This window comes from Saccopteryx bilineata, chromosome 1, assembly GCF_036850765.1.
Source record: "Saccopteryx bilineata isolate mSacBil1 chromosome 1, mSacBil1_pri_phased_curated, whole genome shotgun sequence".
Lineage (NCBI taxonomy): Eukaryota > Metazoa > Chordata > Mammalia > Chiroptera > Emballonuridae > Saccopteryx > Saccopteryx bilineata.
The window spans coordinates 155,514,432-155,534,227 of NC_089490.1; the positions used below are offsets into that span (position 1 = coordinate 155,514,432).

The window sequence follows — 19,796 nt, forward strand, 5'->3', positions numbered from 1 at the left end:
TGCCTAGAAACTGGAAAAAACTGGGTCTTGATCCCTAGAAGGGGAGGAGGGAGAGAGGTTAGGACAGATTAGAAGCTTCCTATATATGTTGCAAATCAAACAGCTGTGTGTGGGGTGGAGTGGGAGAGGAGCAGAAAGGACAGGGGCTTGCAGCTACTCCCCTGTCACATTGTGATATATTAAATTTATTATATATGCTATTTATTAAATGTTTTATTTATTGTTTTAAAGAGAGAGGAGGTGGTTCTCAGTCAGATGGGGCCCGAAGATGCTTCTGGAAGCCACATCGCCATGGCCGCCCAAGGAGAACCCCAGATCCAGTTCAAACTCGTCTTGGTCGGTGACGGTGGGAAGACAACCTTCGTGAAATGCCACCTGACTGGGGAGTTCGAGAAGAAGTATGTCACCATCCTGGGCGTGGAGGTCCATCCCCTCATGTTCACACCAACAGAGGGCCCATCAAGTTCAATGTGTGGGACACGGCGGGCCAGGAGAAGTTCGGCGGGCTGAGGGACGGCTACTACATCCAAGCCTAGTGTGACATTATAATGTTTTATGTAACTTCAAGAGTTACTTACAAGAATGTGCCTAGGCCCTGGCCGGTTGGCTCAGCGGTAGAGCGTCGGCCTGGCGTGCGGGGACCCGGGTTCGATTCCCGGCCAGGGCACATAGGAGAAGCGCCCATTTGCTTCCCCGCCCGCCCCCCTCCTTCCTCTCTGCCTCTCTCCACAGCCAAGGCTCCATTGGAGCAAAGATGGCCCGGGCGCTGGGGATGGCTCCTTGGCCTCTGCCCCAGGCGCTAGAGTGGCTCTGGTCGTGGCAGAGCGACGCCCCGGAGGGGCAGAGCATCGCCCCCTGGTGGGCAGAGCATCGCCCCTGGTGGGCAGAGCATCGCCCCTGGTGGGCATGCTGGGTGGATCCCCGTCGGGCGCAGGCGGGAGTCTGTCTGACTGTCTCTCCCCGTTTCCAGCTCCAGAAAAAAAAAAAGAAAAAAAGAAAAAAAAAGAATGTGCCAAACTGGCATAGAGATCTGGTGCGAGTGTGCGAAAACATCCCATTGTGTTGTGTGGCAACAAAGTGGACATTAAGGACAGGAAAGTTAAGACCAAATCAATCGTTTTCCACCGAAAGAAGAATCTTCAGTACTACGACATTTCTGCCAAAAGTAACTACAACTTTGAAAAGCCCTTCCTCTGTCTTGCTAGAAAACTAATCAGAGATCCTAACTTGGAGTTTGTCACCATGCCTGCCCTCGCCCCCCCCCTAAGGTTGTCATGGACCTGGCCTTGGCAGCGCAATACAAGCATGATCTAGACTTTGCTCAGATCACTGCTCTCCCGGACGAGAACAACGACCTGTGAGCAGGGAAGCTGGAGCCCAGCGTCAGAAGTCTAGTTTTATAGGCAACTGTTCTGTGATGTCAGTGGTGCAGTGTGTTTGCCACTTTATTATCTAGCTAAGCAGAACCTGTGCTTGATCTTGGGATGCTGAGAGATGAATGGGCTTCAGAGTGAATGTGGCAGTTAAAAAATACCTTCGTTTTCTGGACCTGCATATTTAGTTGTTTGAAGCACAGTTGTTTCCTTATTGAGTTTCAACCATAAGACTGCTGCAGTAGCATCACAATATTCTGTGGTCAAACCTTGTTGGTTAATGTCATTCCCATTCCTTTCGTTTAGAATCAGAATAAAGTTGTACTTCAAGTATCAAAAAAGTAAAAAATAAAAAAAAAGAGAGGAGGCGGGGAGGAAGAAGAAATATCAACTCATAGTTACTTCACTTTAGTTGTTCATTGATTGCTTGTCATATGTGCCTTGACAAGGCAAGCCTAGGGTTTTCGAATGCAACCTCAGTGTTCCAGGTTGACTCTACCCACTATGCAACCACAGGCCAGGGTATGCTATTAATTAATAGGGTTAATTTTTGGTTCCTCTTAACCAGAATCTAAACAGGTTAAAGGCAAGGATTTTTCTATTCAGTGAGAAGAGCAGAATGGAGGATATAGAAAATGCTTAAGGAGAATGTATTTAAGAATCCACATGTATTTTTTGGCCCAAAGCACAAAAACTAAATATTCAAAAATGTGACAGACCTTGGCCAGTTGGCTCAGTGGTAGAGTGTCGGCCCAGCGTGTGGAAGTCCTGTGTTCGATTTCCAGCCAGGGCACACAAGAGAAGTGCCCATCTGCTTCTCCACCTTTCCCCATCGCCTTTCTCTCTGTATCCTTCTTCCTCTCCCACAGCCAAGGCTCCATTGGAGGAAAGTTGGCCCCCGGCACTGAGGAGGGCCCCATGGCCTCCGCCTCAGGAACTGGAATGGCTCGAGCGCAGCAGAGCAACGCCCCCTGGTGGGCATGCAGGGTGGGTCCCGGTGGGCGTATGCGGATGTCCTTCTGACTGCCTCCCCACTTTTAACTTCGGAAAAATACAAAAAAAAAAAAAAAAAAAAAAGTAACAATATGAACTAGGTCGCCATCCAGTGGCCAGGACGGGTATCACACCGCATTTATAAGAAAAGCCACATGAAAGAAACACAAAATTTCACATTTCTGGAAGAAATGAGAGATTCAAGGAGGAAACATTACAGCATATGGGAATATATTTTTATGGACTGTGTTAGCATGAAGAAAGTATTGTGAGAAATAAGCATATATAGCTTATGTAAGCTGTTACTGCGTTTCACGGTGACTTAAGCGCGTTAGACAAGCACGGTGACCAGTCTAGTCTCACAGCTGGTCCTTATTCAGATTCAAGCCACGCCCCAAGGCGGATCCCGTAGCAGCCACGCCCATTGTGCCATTCCAGCTTCAGACACGCCCTAGAAGGGCGGGTAGGCCCTTGGCCCAATCGCGTCCCAGCTCTGCTCAGCTGTTTGGAGGAGACGGTTCGTCCCACCCTTGAGGCTTCACCAATCCCAATGAACCCGCCTCTACTTCCGCTCCCTGCAGCCCGGAACCGAAAGCAGGAGCGCTGGAAAGAGGTTGCCGGCGGCCTGGGTGTTCAGGGGCTATCCATCAGCACCAGCTGAGAACTGTTGGTTTCCACTCCACGGAAGATGAGCCCTTGGTGTTGGAATGAGCCCTGTCCTGCAGTGGAGGATGTCGTGTGCTCCCGTTAGAATTCGGCTGGACGAAGGATTATGCGCTGATACCTGAGTCGGGAAGAGTTTGCTGGGGGAGCAACTCCAGAACCGTGTGCCACTTTGGCCAAGTGAACAGCCAGATCTCTCTGAGCTACAGTTTCCACATCTGCAGAATATGATGTTGCTTCCCCTCCAGTGGTCCGTGCAGGGCCGGGGTGTGTGAACGGTCGCAGTTCGGACAGTGACGGCCCGAGCGAGGACTTGGGGAGGCCTGAAATCCCCTGGCCCTCTGTCCCCACCTCCCCCCAGCCCATCACAATCAAATTCTAAATATTTGTCCAATGTGTCTTAATATGAATGTGGTTTTTTAAGTTATCTTTCAAAATTGATCTCTCATTCTTTGGTCTTTGTTAGGGTGTGTTTTGGGGTTCAACTGCAGAGGCCACTGAGGTCGTCGAATAATCAACTCCTTACTAACAGAATCTCTGTTTGATTCAGGGGAGTGATGAACTCTGAGCAGCAGAAAGCCAGAAACGCACAATAATTAACAAGAATGTCATCTTCTACCCTTAGTTGCATCCACTGATTGCCATGCCCCACGGTTTTAGACAATGAGAGGTTGAGAGAAGACACCGGGACAGAGATGACCAGCTTGTACTCCTCACCGTCTACCTTTTGCTCCCCTGGTTCCCTTGCCTTTTATGCCTGCCTGGAATCCCCACATGGTGCCTGGGTTGGAGGAGCCCTATGTAGCCATGAAGGTCACAGCCACCAGCGGGAGAAAGGTCCAGGAGCTTGGAGTTGCAGTAACACACTGAGTCAACCGCTCCACTTCTGCATAGTTAACTTTGAGCATGTTTTGTTTTGTTTTGTTTTTTCTTTTGTGATAGAGATAGGGACAGACAGACCAGAAGGGAGAGAGATGAGAACCATCAATTCTTTGCTGTGACACCTTAGTTTCTCATTGATTGCTTTGCTTTCTCATATGTGCCTTGACCCGGGGGGGCTACATCAGACCAAGTGACCCCTTGCTCAAGCCAGCGACCTTGGGCTCAAGTTGGTGAGCCTTGCTCAAATCAGATGAGCCCGCGCTCAAGCTGGCGACCTCTGGGTTTTGAACCTGGGTTCTCTGCGTCCCAGTCTGAAACTCTATCCATTGCGCCACTGCCTGGTCAACTTTGAGCACATTTATGTGAAGAAAAGAACCCGGTACTGGTTTAAGCCTTTTTTTTTTTTTTTTTTAACTTTTTAACTTCAAAATAATTAGACTTTCACGGAGAGGTCTTGTGTAATCTTGCCCCAGCTTGCCCCAGTGGTAACATCTTGCAGAGCTTTAGTACAGTATCAAAACAGAAAATACAAATAAACAAATAAACCAAAAAACCCAACGATTTCAACATTGGTATAATCCAAAGACCTTACTCAGAGTTTGACAGTTTTACATACACATGTGTATGTTTGTGTTATTTTATGATATAGGTTCATGCAACTGCCATCAAAATCTGTTTGGTACTACAAATATTTCTCCTGAAACCACTGTTTCAAGGATGCTTGAAGTCCATGATGCATCTGATACGTGGTTATTTAAAGTTACATTTTCCATGTGGGTTTGTCATGGATGTGTATTTTCTAATTGTTGGTTTAAGAGTTTTATTTAAGTCCATTAGATCAATCTATGAGAAAAAGAAAAACACTCTAGGCAACTAATTTTTCACCTCTTCAACTTTCAGTTCCTCGGAGATTTGTGCCCCAATCTCCCATTTTTTTGTGAATGTTGCATCTTCTTTAATTCTGTCTTTTTATTTGTTTATAATATTTTGAGGCCAAGTTACTAGGTGCATACACATTTAGAAATTGTGTATAGATCAATATCCAGAAATCTCTGAAAGTATAATTTTGGTAATTCATTTTGCAGGAATGTAAGGCCATATCCACATTCTTTTTCAGGGAAAAGCTGACCCTGACTTTTGTGCTGCTCTGTACAGTATTTAGTTGCCTCACTGAGGGCTACTATTTCTACCTTTTGCTGCAGAACTATTAATATATTTGATTATGGGTTGCCCTGGACCCTGCTGGGTGAGAGTTGCCTGATAGTTGACTTGAGGAGGTGCCTTCTTTCCTTTCAAAACAACCCAGAATTTGTCTTTCTATTTTTATGATGGAGTATTCCTTTCTCTCCATATGGTGACAAACTTTTTTCATTATTAATGCCTCTCATTCATTGATTCTACTCTCTGAGTGCTGAGCTCCCAGAGGTGACCAGTAATGTCTCATCCTTCCAGTTGTTTACATTCTACTGGGCAGAGACAGCTAGCCCAAAGGAATAAATAACATACTTTGCCACATGGGATACTAATCACTTTTTCCCCACCTCATTGGTGAAGGAGCCATCCCCACCCACTCCAGGGCTATGGGAGTGGCCAACACAATACTGGACAAATGAGATGGGCAGCGATTTGTCACATACACTGATAGCCTGGCGTAGGAAGACTACACACCCTGCAGGGAAGTGAAAACTTGGGGATAAGCAAGAGCTGTATCTGGTCACCTTGACAAGGATAGTTGTTTGGCAAGAGGACTTTTTCTGCAGGAGCAGAGTTGAGGGGGTGGTGGTTAGGCCATTCAAGGTCCTCCTGTTTTTGTTTTTTTCTGATCAAGGCAGCATATAATATTAAGCCTTAATTTTAGGCCTTACACCACACCACCCTAGGATACAAACCTCCACATTGCATTGTGAGAGAATTCATTCATTTTCTTTCTTCCTTCCTTCCTTCCTTCCTTTCTTCTTTTCTTTTTCTTTCTTTCTTTCTTTCTCTTTCTTTTTCTTTCTTTCTTTCTCTCTCTCTCTTTCTTTTTTCCCCTCTGAGACAGACAGAGAGAGGGATAGATAGGGACAAACAGGAACAGAGAGAGATGAAAAGCATCAATCATTAGTCTTTCATTGTGACACCTTACTTGTTCATTGATTGCTTTCTCATATGTGCCTTGACCATGAGGCTACAGCAGAACGAGTAACCCCTTGCTCGAGCCAGCGACCTTGGGTCCAAGCTGGTGAGCTATGTTCAAACCAGATGAGCCCGCATTCAAGCTAGTGACCTTGGGGTCTCAAACCTGGGTCCTCCGCACCCCAGTCCGATGCTCTATCCACAGTGCCACCGTGGGGTCAGGCTCTCTTTCTTTTTGTGACAGAAACAGAGACAGAGAGAGGGAAAGATAGGAACAGACAGGAGGGAAAGAGATGGGAGGCATCACTTCTTCATTGTGGCTCCTTAGTCTTCTTAGTTGTTCATTGATTGCTTTCTCATATGTACCTTGACTGGGGGGGGGGCTTCAGCAGAGCAAGTGGCCCCTTGCTCAAGCCAGCAACCTTGGGCTTCAAGCCAGCGACCTTTGGGCTCAAGCCAGCGACCATGGGGTCATGTTTATGATCCCACACTCTAGCCGCCGACCCCACACTCAAGCTGGTGAGCCCACTCTCAAGCCGGCAACCTCAGAGTTTCGAACCTGGGTCCCCTGCATCCCAGTCTGATGCTCTAGCCACTGAGCCACTGCCTGGTCAGGCTCATTCTTTTTCTTAAATGACAGCTTTATTAAGATATAATTCACATATCATGCAATTCATCCACTTAAAGTGTAGTTTTAGTATATTCACAATGTGTGCAACAATTTCCACCATCACTTCCAGAACATTTCCATCACCCCAAAAAGAATCCCCCCTTCACATTAGTAGTCATTCTTCATCCCCACCTCAACCCCCTTTTGAAAATCACTAACCGTCCCTGGCAGGATAACTCGGTTGATTAGAGCTTCCTCCTGAAGCACAGAGGTTGTCAGTTCAATTCCTGGTCAGGGCACATACAGGAACAGATCAATGTTTCTCTCTCTCTTTCTCTCTCTCTCTCTCTTCCTTCTTCTCTCACTAAAATAAAAAAAACAAACAAAAACCCACTAACCTACTTTCTGTCTCTGGGTTTACCTGTTCTGGACACTTCATATAAGTGGAATCACACACTGTGGTCTTTTCTGTCTGATTTCTCATTGAGCATCATGTGTTCAAGGTCCACCTGCACTGTAGTGAGTGTCAGTGCTTTACTCCTTTGTATGGCTGAGTTATACTCCACTGTGGTACTAATGACCAGTGCTTGACATTCGGAAGAGATTCTCAAACCTGTTATACTGGATCCCTTGAAATTTGCCTTTTTTATAAATGTAAAGACAAGCCTGACCAGGCGGTGGTGCAGTGGATAGAGCATCAGGCTGGGACGCGGAGGACTGAGGTTCAAAACCCTGAGGTTGCTAGCTTGAGCACAGGCTCATCTAGCCTGAGCATGGGGTCACTGGTTTGAGCGTGGGATCATAGACATGACCTCATGGTCATTGGCTTGAGCCCAAAGGTCGCTGGCTTGAAGCCCAAGGTTGCTGGCTTGAGCCCAGGGTCACTGATTTGAGCAAGGGGTCACTGGCTTGACTGGAGCCCCACCCCCATGTCAAGGCACACATGAGAAAGCAATCAATGAACAACTCAGGAGACTAAGGAGCTGCACAAAGAATTGATGCTTCTCATTTCTCTCCCTTCCTGTCTGTCTGTCCCTATCTGTCCCTCTGTGTGTGTCTCTCTCTATCTCTGTCACACACACACAGACACACACACACACACACACAATGTAAAGGCAAATCAAATTAAGAATAAGAGCCTTAATTCATTCTGTTAAAAATAAGGAGATTTCTCCCTCCTTTTTTCTTAGAGTATTTTCTTTAGAGAATTATGGTTAGGGTTTCTTTTTATTTCTTTTGAAATGTATGTAAACCCTTTGAAAGTCTGATAAAGCCCTTGCCAACTTTACCACCCAGGAGTCTTTCCTGGGAACCATCTCTCTAAAGTGCAATCATTAAGGGAGATGGTGCCCTTCTTCCAGTTTTTGTGAGTGGGTAGGAGCCTACCTTCTGGGTGTGCTTCTCTCCAGGTATGCAAAACAACCTCCTGTCATAGAGATAGGAAATGTTTTTCATTTGGTTAAAGCCGATTAACTAACACAAATGGTCAGCTAACTACCAGCTGCACTGATGACTCACTATTGGTGTGCCCAGTGTTGTGGGATCTCATCTGAGGATTGGTTATGCATCTGCTTATCTACATAAAGGGCCAAGATTTCTTTCTGTCTTTGCAGTTTCCAGGGTTTTGTTGTTGTTGTCGTCTTTGCAGTTTCTTAGCAGATTGGCTGCAATGCGCATTACATTCTGGTTTAGTGCTGGTTCAATAATAAAATTTTTATTTCTCTTCTACCTTTGTGAGAAGTTTCTTGGGTTGGTAGGAGGTTTTGTTTCAATCATATTTCCCCAACATAGAGCAACATTTGAGTAGCAAAAGATAGGAAAGAATCCAGTGTCTCTATATTTATTTTTTAAGACTTTATTCATTTTAAGAGAGAGAGACAGAGAGAAAGAGAGAAAGGGGGAGAGAGAGAGAAATGGAGGGAGAAGCAGGAAGCATCAACGTCCATATGTGTCTTGACCCGGAAAGCCTAGGGTTTCAAACCAGCGACCTCAATGTTTCAGGTTGATGGTTTATCCACTGTGCCACCACAGGTCAGGCCCCAGTGTCTCTTTAGAGAAAACTGGTTCATGAACTTGTCATTGTAAACCCCTTTATAAAAATTAATGATGTTACCTATAGAGATGAAAGAGTTGGAGAATTTTTTTAAGTGAGCTGAGGGGAGATAGAGAAACATACTCCTACATGCGCCCCGATTGGGATTCACCCAGAAACCCTCATCTAGGGCCTATACTTGAATTGACTGAGCTATCCTCAACACCTGAGGCCAACACTTGGACCAATCGAGTCACTGGTTGTGAGAGGGGAAGAGAGAGAGAAGGGGGAGAGGGAGGAAAAGAGAAACAGAGGTCACTTCTCTTGTGTTCCCTGACCAGGGATTCAACCCAGACATCCACATGCTGGGCTGACACTCTACCTACTGAACAAACTGGCCAGGGTCTAAAAAAAATCTAGAAAGAAAGAAAGAAAGAGAGAGGGAGGGAGGGAGGGAGGGAGGGAGAAAGGAAGGAAGGAAAGAAAGAAAGAAAGAAAGAAAGAAAGAAAGAAAGAAAGAAAGAAAGAAAGACCCTAGAAATACTTTGGTGTCTCCATATTCTGGAAGAACTTCTATCTCCAACTTCACACTAACTGGTTAAATCTCTCCATACTTTCCTTTGGAGCAGGGATTGGGAAACTTTTTGGCTGAGAGAGCCATGAACGCCACATATTTTAAAATGTAATTTTGTGAGAGCCATACGACGACCCATGTACGTTAAGCATTATCCAATAAAAATTTGGTGTTGTCCCAGAGGACAGCTGTGATTGGCTCCAGCCACCTGCAATCATGAATATGAGTGGTAGAAAATAAATGGATTGTAATACATGAGACTGTTTTATATATATATATATATAATATATATATTTTATATATATATAAATATATATATATATTTTTTACATAGAGAGAGAGTCAGATAGGGACAGACAGAAAGGAACAGAGAGAGATGAGAAGCATCATTCATTAGTTTTTCGTTGCGACACCTTAGTTGTTCATTGACTGCTTTCTCATATGTGCCTTGACTGGGGGCTACATCAGACCAAGTGACCCCTTGCTCAAGCCAGCGACCTTGGGTCCAAGCTGGTGAGCTTTGCTTAAATCAGATGAGCCTGCGCTCAAGCTGGCGACCTTGGGGTCTCGAACCTGGGTCCTCCGCATCCCAGTTCGATGCTCTATCCACTGCACCACCGCCTGGTCAGGCTGTTTTATATTTTTAATGTTATTATTTTTTTTATTAAAGATTTGTCTGTGAGCCAGATGCAGCCATCAAAAGAGCCACATCTGGCTCACGAGCCATAGGTTCCCAACCCCTGGTTTGGAGGAAAGGATATTGCTTGCAATACTTTCCTTGAGATTTTCCTGGAAGCATAATGCTTCCTTTGGTTAGAGTTTCCACTGCACTCTCTTCAACTCTCTACTTGGTCAAAGAGAAGAAACTTCCTTTTTTAAGAAACTTTCAACTTTTTTTTAGATTTTATTTATTGATTTGAGAGAGGAGAGAAAGGGAGAAGGGGAGGGCAAGAAGCAGGAAGCATCAACTCATAGTTGCTTTTCTATGTACCTTGACTGGGCAAGGCTAGAGTTTTGAACTGGTGACCAGGTCGACGCTTTATCCACTGCGCCACCACAGGTCGGGCAAGAAGAAACTTTCTAAACACTTGTCCTGCCTGTACTGTGCTCTCCCCTAAACACTAATTTTATAAAAGTGATAAAAACCTCTTTTCCAGATCTTAGAAAATGCATTTTTTTTCTTTTTTTCAGAGACAGAGAGTCAGAGAGAGGGATAAACAGGGACAGACAGACAGGAACAGAGAGATGAGAAGCAGCAATCATTAGTTTTTGTTTGTTTGTTTGTTTGTTTTTTTGTATTTTTCTGAAGCTGGAAACGGGGAGAGACAGTCAGACTCCCGCATGCACTCAACCGGGATCCACCTGGCACGCCCACCAGGGGGGGACGCTCTGGCCACCAGGGGGCGATGCTCTGCCCCTCTGGGGCATTGCTCTGTTGCCACCAGAGCCACTCTAGCGCCTGGGGCAGAGGCCAAGGAGCCATCCCCAGCGCCCGGGCCATCTTTGCTCCAATGAAGCCTTGGCTTGGGGAAGGGAAGAGAGAGACAGAGAGGAAGGAGAGGGGGAGGGGTGGAGAAGCAGATGGGCGCTTCTCCTGTGTGCCCTGGCTGGGAATCGAACTCGGGATTTCTGCACACCAGGCTGATGCTCTACCACTGAGCCAACCGGCCAGGGCCAATCATTAGTTTTTCATTGCGTGTTGCAACATCTTAGTTGTTCATTGATTGCTTTCTCATACGTGCCTTGACCGCGGGCCTTCAGCAGAATGAGTAACCCCTTGCTGGAGCCAGCGACCTTGGGTCCAAGCTGGTGAGCTTTGCTCAAACCAGATGAGCCCGCACTCAAGCTGGCGACCTCGGGGTCTCGAACCTGGGTCCCCTGCATCCCAGTCCGACACTCTATCCACTGCACCACCACCTGGTCTGGCAGAAAATGCATTTTAAAAATTATATTCATAAGAAAAATGATCATGATATTGGAATTTATACTTATATCCTACCCAGAACTGGAGGGTATTTTTGAAATGAGCAGTCATAGGAAATGAGTGTTTGGGACCAATTTAATCAGTGTATTAAGAGTTTTCAGGTCCAATCTAAATTTATTTAAGTTTTAGTTTTTTCTTAAATCAGTTAAATATCACAGCCATATTTTTCTTCCTTTCTTTCTTTCTTTCTTTCTTTCTTTCTTTCTTTCTTTCTTTCTTTCTTTCTTATTTTGAGAGAGAGTGGTAAGGAGAGACAGATGGAAATACAGGAACATTGAGCTGTTCCTGTATGTGCCCTGATGGGACCTCTGCGCTTCTGATAGAATTCTAAAGAGACAGTGAGAGGAAGGGAGAGAGAGGGGAAGGGGAAGGGAAGCATTCATTTGTTGTTCTACTTAGTTGTGCTTTCACTGGTTGTTTCATATGTGTGCCCTGACCTGATGGAACTTGGAACTTTGTGGTTTTGAGACCCCCTAACCGACTGAGCTAATCCACCAGAGCCATATCACAGCCTTTTCATTTTTTTTTTTCAAGTAAGAGAAGGGGAGATAGTGAGGCAGACTCATGCAGGTGCCTTGATTGGGATCCACCTGGCAACCCCCTTCTAGGGCCAATGCTCGGATCAGCTGAGCTATTTTTAGCACCTGAGGCTGACACTTAGAGCAACTGAGCTATCCTCAGTGCCCAGGGCCAATGCTGGAACCAGTCAAGCCACTGGCTGTGGAAGGGGAAAGGGAGAGAAGGGGGAGTGGGAGGGAGTGAGAAGCAGATGGTTGCTTCTCCTGGGTGCCCTGGCCAGGAATCAAACCCAGGATGTTTATATGCCAGGTCAATGCCCTATCCACTGAGCCAGCCAGGAAGGGCCACATTTGTCTTTCATGTGGCTTCCCTGTTGGATTTTTTATCTATCTTCACTCACATGGGAAGACTTTCTGTATCCCTCATGTAAAGGGAGTATTTGGAGGCATGCATGTTCCTCAGTTCCTTCCAACTCTGATTTTCTGATAATATGTACCTTAATATCAGTCTTCATCTCTGGGAGTATTTCTTAGTGAAAAGGTTACCATTTTGAGTCATTTTCCCCATTATTGCCAAAGTTTCAAATAGCCAAGATCCTTGGAGTTTTTCTTTGTTCACTTGTGCAATCCTTCTTATAAAATTTGTTTATATTTTGGGATCAGTATATGAAAAAAAATCCACCTATGGTCTGTTTACTTTCTTCTATTGCACCATCTTGATCCCAAGAAATTATATGCTCCCAATTATTAGAGTGTTTCATGCACAAAACCAGAAGATCACGTTCTCAGTGGAATGTTTTGGAGAATGGAATATCCACAGAAGAGCAAATAGTAAGACTCATAGGAAATGATTCCTGGTCTTTTTTTGAAGAATGCAAGACATTTCGTAACACTAGAGATCAGCATCAAACCCGGAAGAGGCGTTTGAGGTGAGTGGCACTCCCATAGGAGGAAGGAGGTTCTCAGCAGAGTGTTAGACTAACTTGAAATTTACAAAAAAAGTGAAAGCCTACCTAATCAATAGTGTACTGAGAGAATATTCAAGACAACATTGTCTTTTTTTTTTCTTTTTTTTTAATTCAGTGAGAGTGGGGGAGGCAAAGACTGACTCACACATGTGCCCCAACTGGGATCCACCTGGCAAACCCATTAGGGGGTGATGCTCTGCCCATCTGGGGCATTGCTCTGTTGCTCAGCAACCGAGTTCTTCTTAGGGCCTGAGACCGAGGCCATGGAGCTTTCTCAGCTCCCAGAGCCAACTCACTCCAATTGAGCCACGGCTGCAGGAGGGGAAGAGAGAGAGAGAGAGAAAGAGAAAGAGAGAGGCAAGAGGGAGAGGGGTGGAGAAGCAGATGGGTGCTTCTCCTGTGTGCCCTGAACAGGAATTGAACCTGGGACTTCCACCTCCCAGGCCAATACTCTAACACTGAGCCAACTGGCCAGGGCCAAGACAACATTTTCATAAATGTGATATAGGTATTGAGTATGTAAAACAGAATTCGGTTGGAAACAATCAGGAAAGCCCAGATGTAAGAAACACTGAAAGTTATAGCTCTACTTGAGCTCAGCCAGAGAAATAAGCTTGTTCCATGTTGTAAGAATGCAGAGTGCTAAAACCATATCCATTGGTTGAAAATTATGGCAATTATGGCCAAAAATGGTGATTATGGCCTGACAATGTGGTGGCACAGTAGATAGAGCATCAGACTGGGGTGGGAAGGACCCAGGTTAAAAGCCCTGAGATTGCTGGCCTAAGCGCAGGCTCATCCAGCTTGAGTGCAGGCTCACTAGCTTGAGCATGGGATCGCTGGCTTGAGCATAGGATCATAGACATGACTCCATGATCACTGGCTTGAGTCCAAGCTCGCTGGCTTGAGCAAGGGGTTACTCGCTCTGTTGTAGCCTCCCCAATCAAGGCACATATGAGAAAGCAATCAAACAACTAAGGTGTTGCAATGAAGAATTGATGCTTCTCATCTCTCTCCCTTTCTATCTGACTGCCCCTATCTGCCCATCTCTTTGTCTGTCTCTGTCAGTCACACACACATACAAAAAGAAAATAGCAAATATGTAGTCAATATAGTCATGACCAACATGAATAAATAATTAATCAAGGCATCATTTATAATCTTTAATCCCAAATAGTGTGTTTCCTATTTTGAACAGAAGTCATTGAGTGGAGAGTCCCTGTGAGAGTAATGAAGGTAATCAAGGTGGAAACACCCTGAACCAGGCCACTGATCTTCCTGAGGATGAGAGACATCCGACTGGAGTTAAACCCTGTGAATGCACTAAGTGTGGAAAAGCCTTTACGGATTGTTCTTTCCTGAAGAATCAGCAGAGGTCTCCCAGTGGATACAAACCTCACCTGTGTGGGGACTGTGGGCAAGCCCACAGGAGTGTGTCATGCCTTCTCACTGCTGTGGACACAGACCCTGTGGAGAAACCCTATCAGCGTCAGGACACCAGGAGAGCATCTGAGAGAAACGTGATGAATCTCAGTAAATAAAAACTCTATCGAATGTAAGAAATGTGGGAAAGCTTTCACTTGCCTCTCCTTTCAGGGACATTTAAGAGGCCACTGTGGACAAAAAATTCATACTTATAAAGTATGTGGGAAAGCTTTTAGATATTATTCCTACCTTATACAACATGTGAGAACCCACAGTGGAGAGAAACCCTATGAATGTAAGCACTGTGGGAAAACTTTCAGTTGTTACTCCTATCTACAAGAACACAAGAGAACACACACTGGGGAGAAACTGTATGAGTGCAAGAAGTGTGGAAAAGCCTTTGGTTGTCCCAAATACTTTAGAAGACATGTGAAAACACACAGTGGAGTGAAACTCTATAAATGTATGGAATGTGGGAAAGCCTACAGTTGTTCCTCTTCCCTCTGAGAACACATGGGAACACACAGTGAAAAGAAGCCCTATGTATGTAAGGTGTGTGGGAAAGCATTTAGGCATTCTCAATATTTTCAAAAACATGTGAGAATGCACAGTGGAGTGAAAGCATATAAACGTAAAGATTGTGGGAGAGCTTACAGTTTTTCCTCCTCCCTTCAAGAACATGCGAGAACACACACTGGGTCAGAGACCCTTTGAATGTGAGCACTGTGGGAAAAGCCTTCAGTCGTTACTCCTCCGTTAGAGGACATGTGAGAACACACAGTGGAGAGAAATATGAGTATACACAATGTGGGAAGGCCTTCCATTGGTCGTCATCCTTACAAAAACACGAGAGAAAGCACTACAAAGAGAAACCCTATGAATGTCAGCAATGTGGCAAAGCCTTCTGGTATCCCACCAACCTGCGAGCACATATAAGGACACACAACAGGGTGAAACCCTGAATGCCAGGACTGAGGAACCTTCATTCTCCCTTACCATCTTGTAAAGGACAAGCAAACACACTGGAGAGAAACCTTATGAGTGGTAAGAATGTGGGGAAGCCTTCAGGTATAGCACATCACTTATTTTGTACATGCAAACTCAGGGCAGGACAGAAATCTTTTAGTGAGAGAGACAGAGAGAGGGACAGATAGGGACAAACAGGCAGAAAGGCAGAGAGATGAAAAGCATTAATTTTTCATTGTGGCACTTAGTTGTTCATTGATTGCTTTCTCATATGTGTCTTGCCGGGGAGGCTCCAGCAGAGTGAGTGACCCCTTGCTCAAGCCAATGACCTTGGGCTTCAAGCCAATGACCTTTGGGCTCAAGCCAATGACCATGGGGTCACATCTATAATCCCACGCCCAAACCAGCTACCCCACACTCAAGCTGGTGAGCCCACACTCAAGTCGGATGAGCCCGCGCTCAAGCTGACGACCTCGGGATTTCGAACCTGGGTCCCCTGCGTCCCAGGCTGAGGCTCTATCCACTACGCCACCACCTGCTCAGGCAAATATTTGAATTATTATAAGTATGATTTTGTCTTTGTAAGTGTGTGTGTGTGTGACGTGCCATTGAGTTGGCTTTGACTCTGGTGACCCTATGAATGGGCCTGTAGTGTGTGTCCTGTCTTGGACAGTCCTGCTCAGCTCCTGTACACGCATATCTGTGGCTTCTTGTATGGAGTCAGTTCATCTCATATTTGGTCTTCTGTTTCCCTGTTGCTTTTTGTTTTTCCCGGCATTATTATGTTTTCCAAAGAACCCTGCCTTCTCATGATGTGCCCAAAGTAGAACAGCTTCAGTTTTGTCATTTTTGCCTCCAGCCATGTCTCAGGCTTAATTTTCTCTAGGGACCACTTGTTTATCTTATTGATGGTTCAGAGTAGCTATAGAGGTTTCCTCCATCACATTTCAGTGAATTGATTTTTCCCCATCAGCCTTCTTCACTCTCAACTTTTGCATCCCTACATAGTAATTGGGAATATGAGGGTGTGGCCATCTTTTTTCTTTTTCTTTTTTTTGTATTTTTCCGAAGTTTGAAGTGGGCAGGCAGTCAGACAGACTCTTGCATGTGTCCTGATTGAGATCCACCCAGCATGCTTACCAGGGAGTGATGCTCTGCCCATCTGGGATGTTGCTCCGCTGCAGCTGGAGCCATTCTAGCACCTGAGGCAAAGGCCACGGAGCCATCCTCAGTGCCCGGGCCAACTTTGCTCCAATGGAGCCTTGGCTGCCGGAGGGGAAGAGAGAGTTAGAGAGGAAGAAGAGGGGGAAGGGTGGAGAAGCAGATGGGAGCTTCTTCTGTGTGCCTTGACACAGAAGGAATCGAACCCGGGACTTCCACACGCTGGGCCGACGCTCTACCGCTGAGCCAACCGGCCAGGGCTGGGTGTGGCTATCTTAGCCTTGGTCTCCAATAACCTGGCTTTGCTCTTGGTGATATTTCCTAATTCTTCCATCACTGCCCTTCTGAGTCCCAGCCTTCTCTGGATGTTGTGGCTGCAGTCTCCATCTGAATTGATGACTGAAGCAGGGTAAGCAAAATCTTTTAACAATTTCAGTGTCTTCATTGTCTATGTTATACATATTTCTTCTGTAATCATGATTTTTGTCTTCTTAATGGTCAAATGCAGTCCTGCTTATCTCATTTTCATTATAGTGTCTCTTGGACTCAGGTAACAGTGGTTTTTGTTTTCTGTGCAATGTAATATAACTTTAGATGAAAACAATTTGATTTCTACTTTCCATTATGTTCTTAGTATGTCAGACTTGTATTGTACAAATTTCTTTTGTGGCCCAGTGCTGTAGATACTGGAGTTTTTTTTTACCTGATATCTACCCTTCCCATGAATTAATATTACTAAAAGATGAATCTTTCACATTTGTTGCTGAGGGATGAAACACATGTGTTTTTCACAGAAATTACTACTTGTTGAAAGATTTTGGAAGAAGACAGTCTCTTCTTATTATGTTCATAATTTGGCCTCTGCTCATTGCCCATGATCTTGGTTGGAAATCAGATATGATGCATTGAGTTCACAAAGAGAACTTTGTGGTGTGAAGATGAGAGCTGTCCAGATGATTCCACTAAATTGTGTTGTGGGAAACTTTACCCCGTTGGCCTTTAATTTATGGTTCTGAGTTAAAGTTCACGAGAAGAGGAAGATGTGAGATTTGGAAAGCGGAAGTGAAGAAGCTGTGACTCTCAGTTCTTCAGGAGACAGATGTATAGGAGCCCAGTGGTCTGGTTATGGTGCATTCTTCTGATTTCTGGCTCTGCCCTTCTGGAACAGTTGCAACCAAACACATTTGATGTTAGTTTCCTCTTAGGCAGCAGATCCCCCAGACCTTTGTGCCAGCTTCCCATCACGGACACTCTTTGGTTTTGAGGTTCACACAGATCCTTGCATTTTCCTATAGCTCTCTGATGTCCATCAGACTACTTCTTCAAAGTATCACTCTTAATTATCTTTTTTCATTTTCAAACCTTCTTTGTTTTTGCTAATATGATTTCTGTGGGAAGCATCTTGTTCCTCTAATAGTAGACATGTTTCCTGACTCCACCCTGACACTTTTAACACTGTAGGCACAAATGCTGGACACTGCTTCCCTGATTATGTTGTTGAGAGTCTGCACTGACACTGCATTTCTTGTTTCTAGATACCTCCCAGGATTAAAATAAGCATTTGTGAACATATTTGGTAGCTTGTAGATTTTCTCTTACAGCTGAATTCTCTCTATATGATAAATCTGATATGTTTTTTGTTTTGTTTGTTTTTTTACAATGACAGAAAGAGAGTCAGATAGAGGGATAGATAGGGACAGACAGGAACGGAGAGAGATGAGAAGCATCAATCATTAGTTTTTCGTTGCGACACCTTAGTTGTTCATTGATTGCTTTCTCATATGTGCCTTGACCGTGGGACTGCAGCAGACTGAGTAACCCCTTGCTGGAGCCAGTGACCTTGGGTCCAAGTTGGTGAGCTTTGCTAAAACCAGATGAGCCCACACTCAAGCTGGCGACCTTGGGTTCTCGAACCTGGGTCCTCCGCATCCCCGTCCGATGCTCTATCCATTGCACCACCGCCCAGTCAGGCTAAACCTGATATGTTAAATTTCTTTTCATATTTATATGTGGCTACCCATTGTTTTTTCATTTTTTATATGTGATTCAAAACAATGTGGATTTTTGTCAGTTTTCTACATTGTTATGAAGCTTTAACTACATAGGTTTCAAATCAGCTATATACTAATAAGTGTTATTATGTTTTTTATTTTATTTTATTATTTTTTATTTTTTTCCAAGTGAGAGGAGGAGAGATAGAGAGACAGACTCCCACATGCACCTGGACCAGGATCCACATAACAACCCCCATATGAGGCCGATGTTCTGCCCATCTGGGGCCATGCTTGCAACTGAGCTATTTTTAGCACCTGAGGCAAAGGCTCCACAGAGCCATCCTTAGTACCTGGGCGTATGCACTTGAACTAATCGATCCATTGACTGCAGAAGGGGAAGAAAGAGAGGGAAGGGGGAGAAGTGGAGAAGCAGATGGTTGCTTTTCTTGAGTACCTGGATCCGGGATTGTGAGTACCTGGATCCGGGATTGAACCTGGAACATCCAGGACCGATGCTGTACCACTAAGCCAACTGTCCAGGGCTGTGTTATTATGTTTTATGTTTCATTAGCTAAGAGGATGTAAAAAATGTCCCATTCTGGATGATTAACTTACTCTTATAATTGTTTCAATTATTTTATCCAAGATTGACATTAACAGTTAAGATAACTCATCACACCTGACCAGGTGGTAGCACAGTGGATGGAGTGTTGGACTGGGACTCAGAGAACCCAGGTTCAAAACCCTGAGGTCGCCAGCTTGAGCACAGGCTCATCTGGCTTGAGCGTGGGCTTACTGGCTTGAGTTTGGGATCATAGACGTGACTGCAGGGTCGCTGGCTTGAAGCTCAAGTCGCTGGCTTGACACCAAGGTCACTGGCTTGAGCAAGGGGTCACTCGCTCTGCTGTAGCACCCCGTTAAGGCACATATGAGAAAACAATCAATGAACAACTAAGGTGCCATAACAAAGAAATAATGCTTCTCATCTTTTTCCTTCTTGTCTATCCCTCTCTCTTTGTCTGTCCCTCTCTCTGTCTCTGTCACAAAAAAACAAAACAAAAAGAAAAACTTCACAAAAAGGATAACTCATCACCATACCACATTAACAAAAAACTATCTCAAATTATTTTGATGAATGAAGAAAAAGCATTTTATACTATACTGTTCACAAAAATTAGAGGGATATTTCAAAATGAATATGAAGCAATAAAATATCCCCTAATTTTTGCGAGCAGTATATTTAACATTTATCCATGACAAATTTCTTAGGAGTTTAGAAATAGATAAGAACCCTCACAACTCTTTGAAGGGCGTTGTCAAAAGCAATGTTTATGAAAGAATGCATATATAAGTGGTCAAAGTTTAATAAAAATATATACAAAACAAGAACACCCATCACGTCAATCCCTTCAGCAATAGACTATATATCCTAGCCAGTGCCATGAGAGACAGGTGTAAGTTATTTTTTTATTTTTTGATTTCCAGAGAGAGGAGGGAGAGGGGGGGAGGAACAAAAAGTATTAATTCATAATTGCTTC

General features: G+C 44.7%; 2 pseudogenes; both read left to right on the forward strand.

The window, feature by feature from the left end:
- The first annotated feature begins 255 nt into the window (after nucleotides 1-255).
- LOC136320204 (GTP-binding nuclear protein Ran-like) lies at nucleotides 256-1,361 on the forward strand (annotated as a pseudogene).
- Nucleotides 1,362-3,803: 2,442 nt separating this feature from the next.
- On the forward strand, nucleotides 3,804-15,263 carry LOC136319396 (zinc finger protein 77-like; annotated as a pseudogene).
- The last annotated feature ends 4,533 nt before the right edge of the window (nucleotides 15,264-19,796 follow it).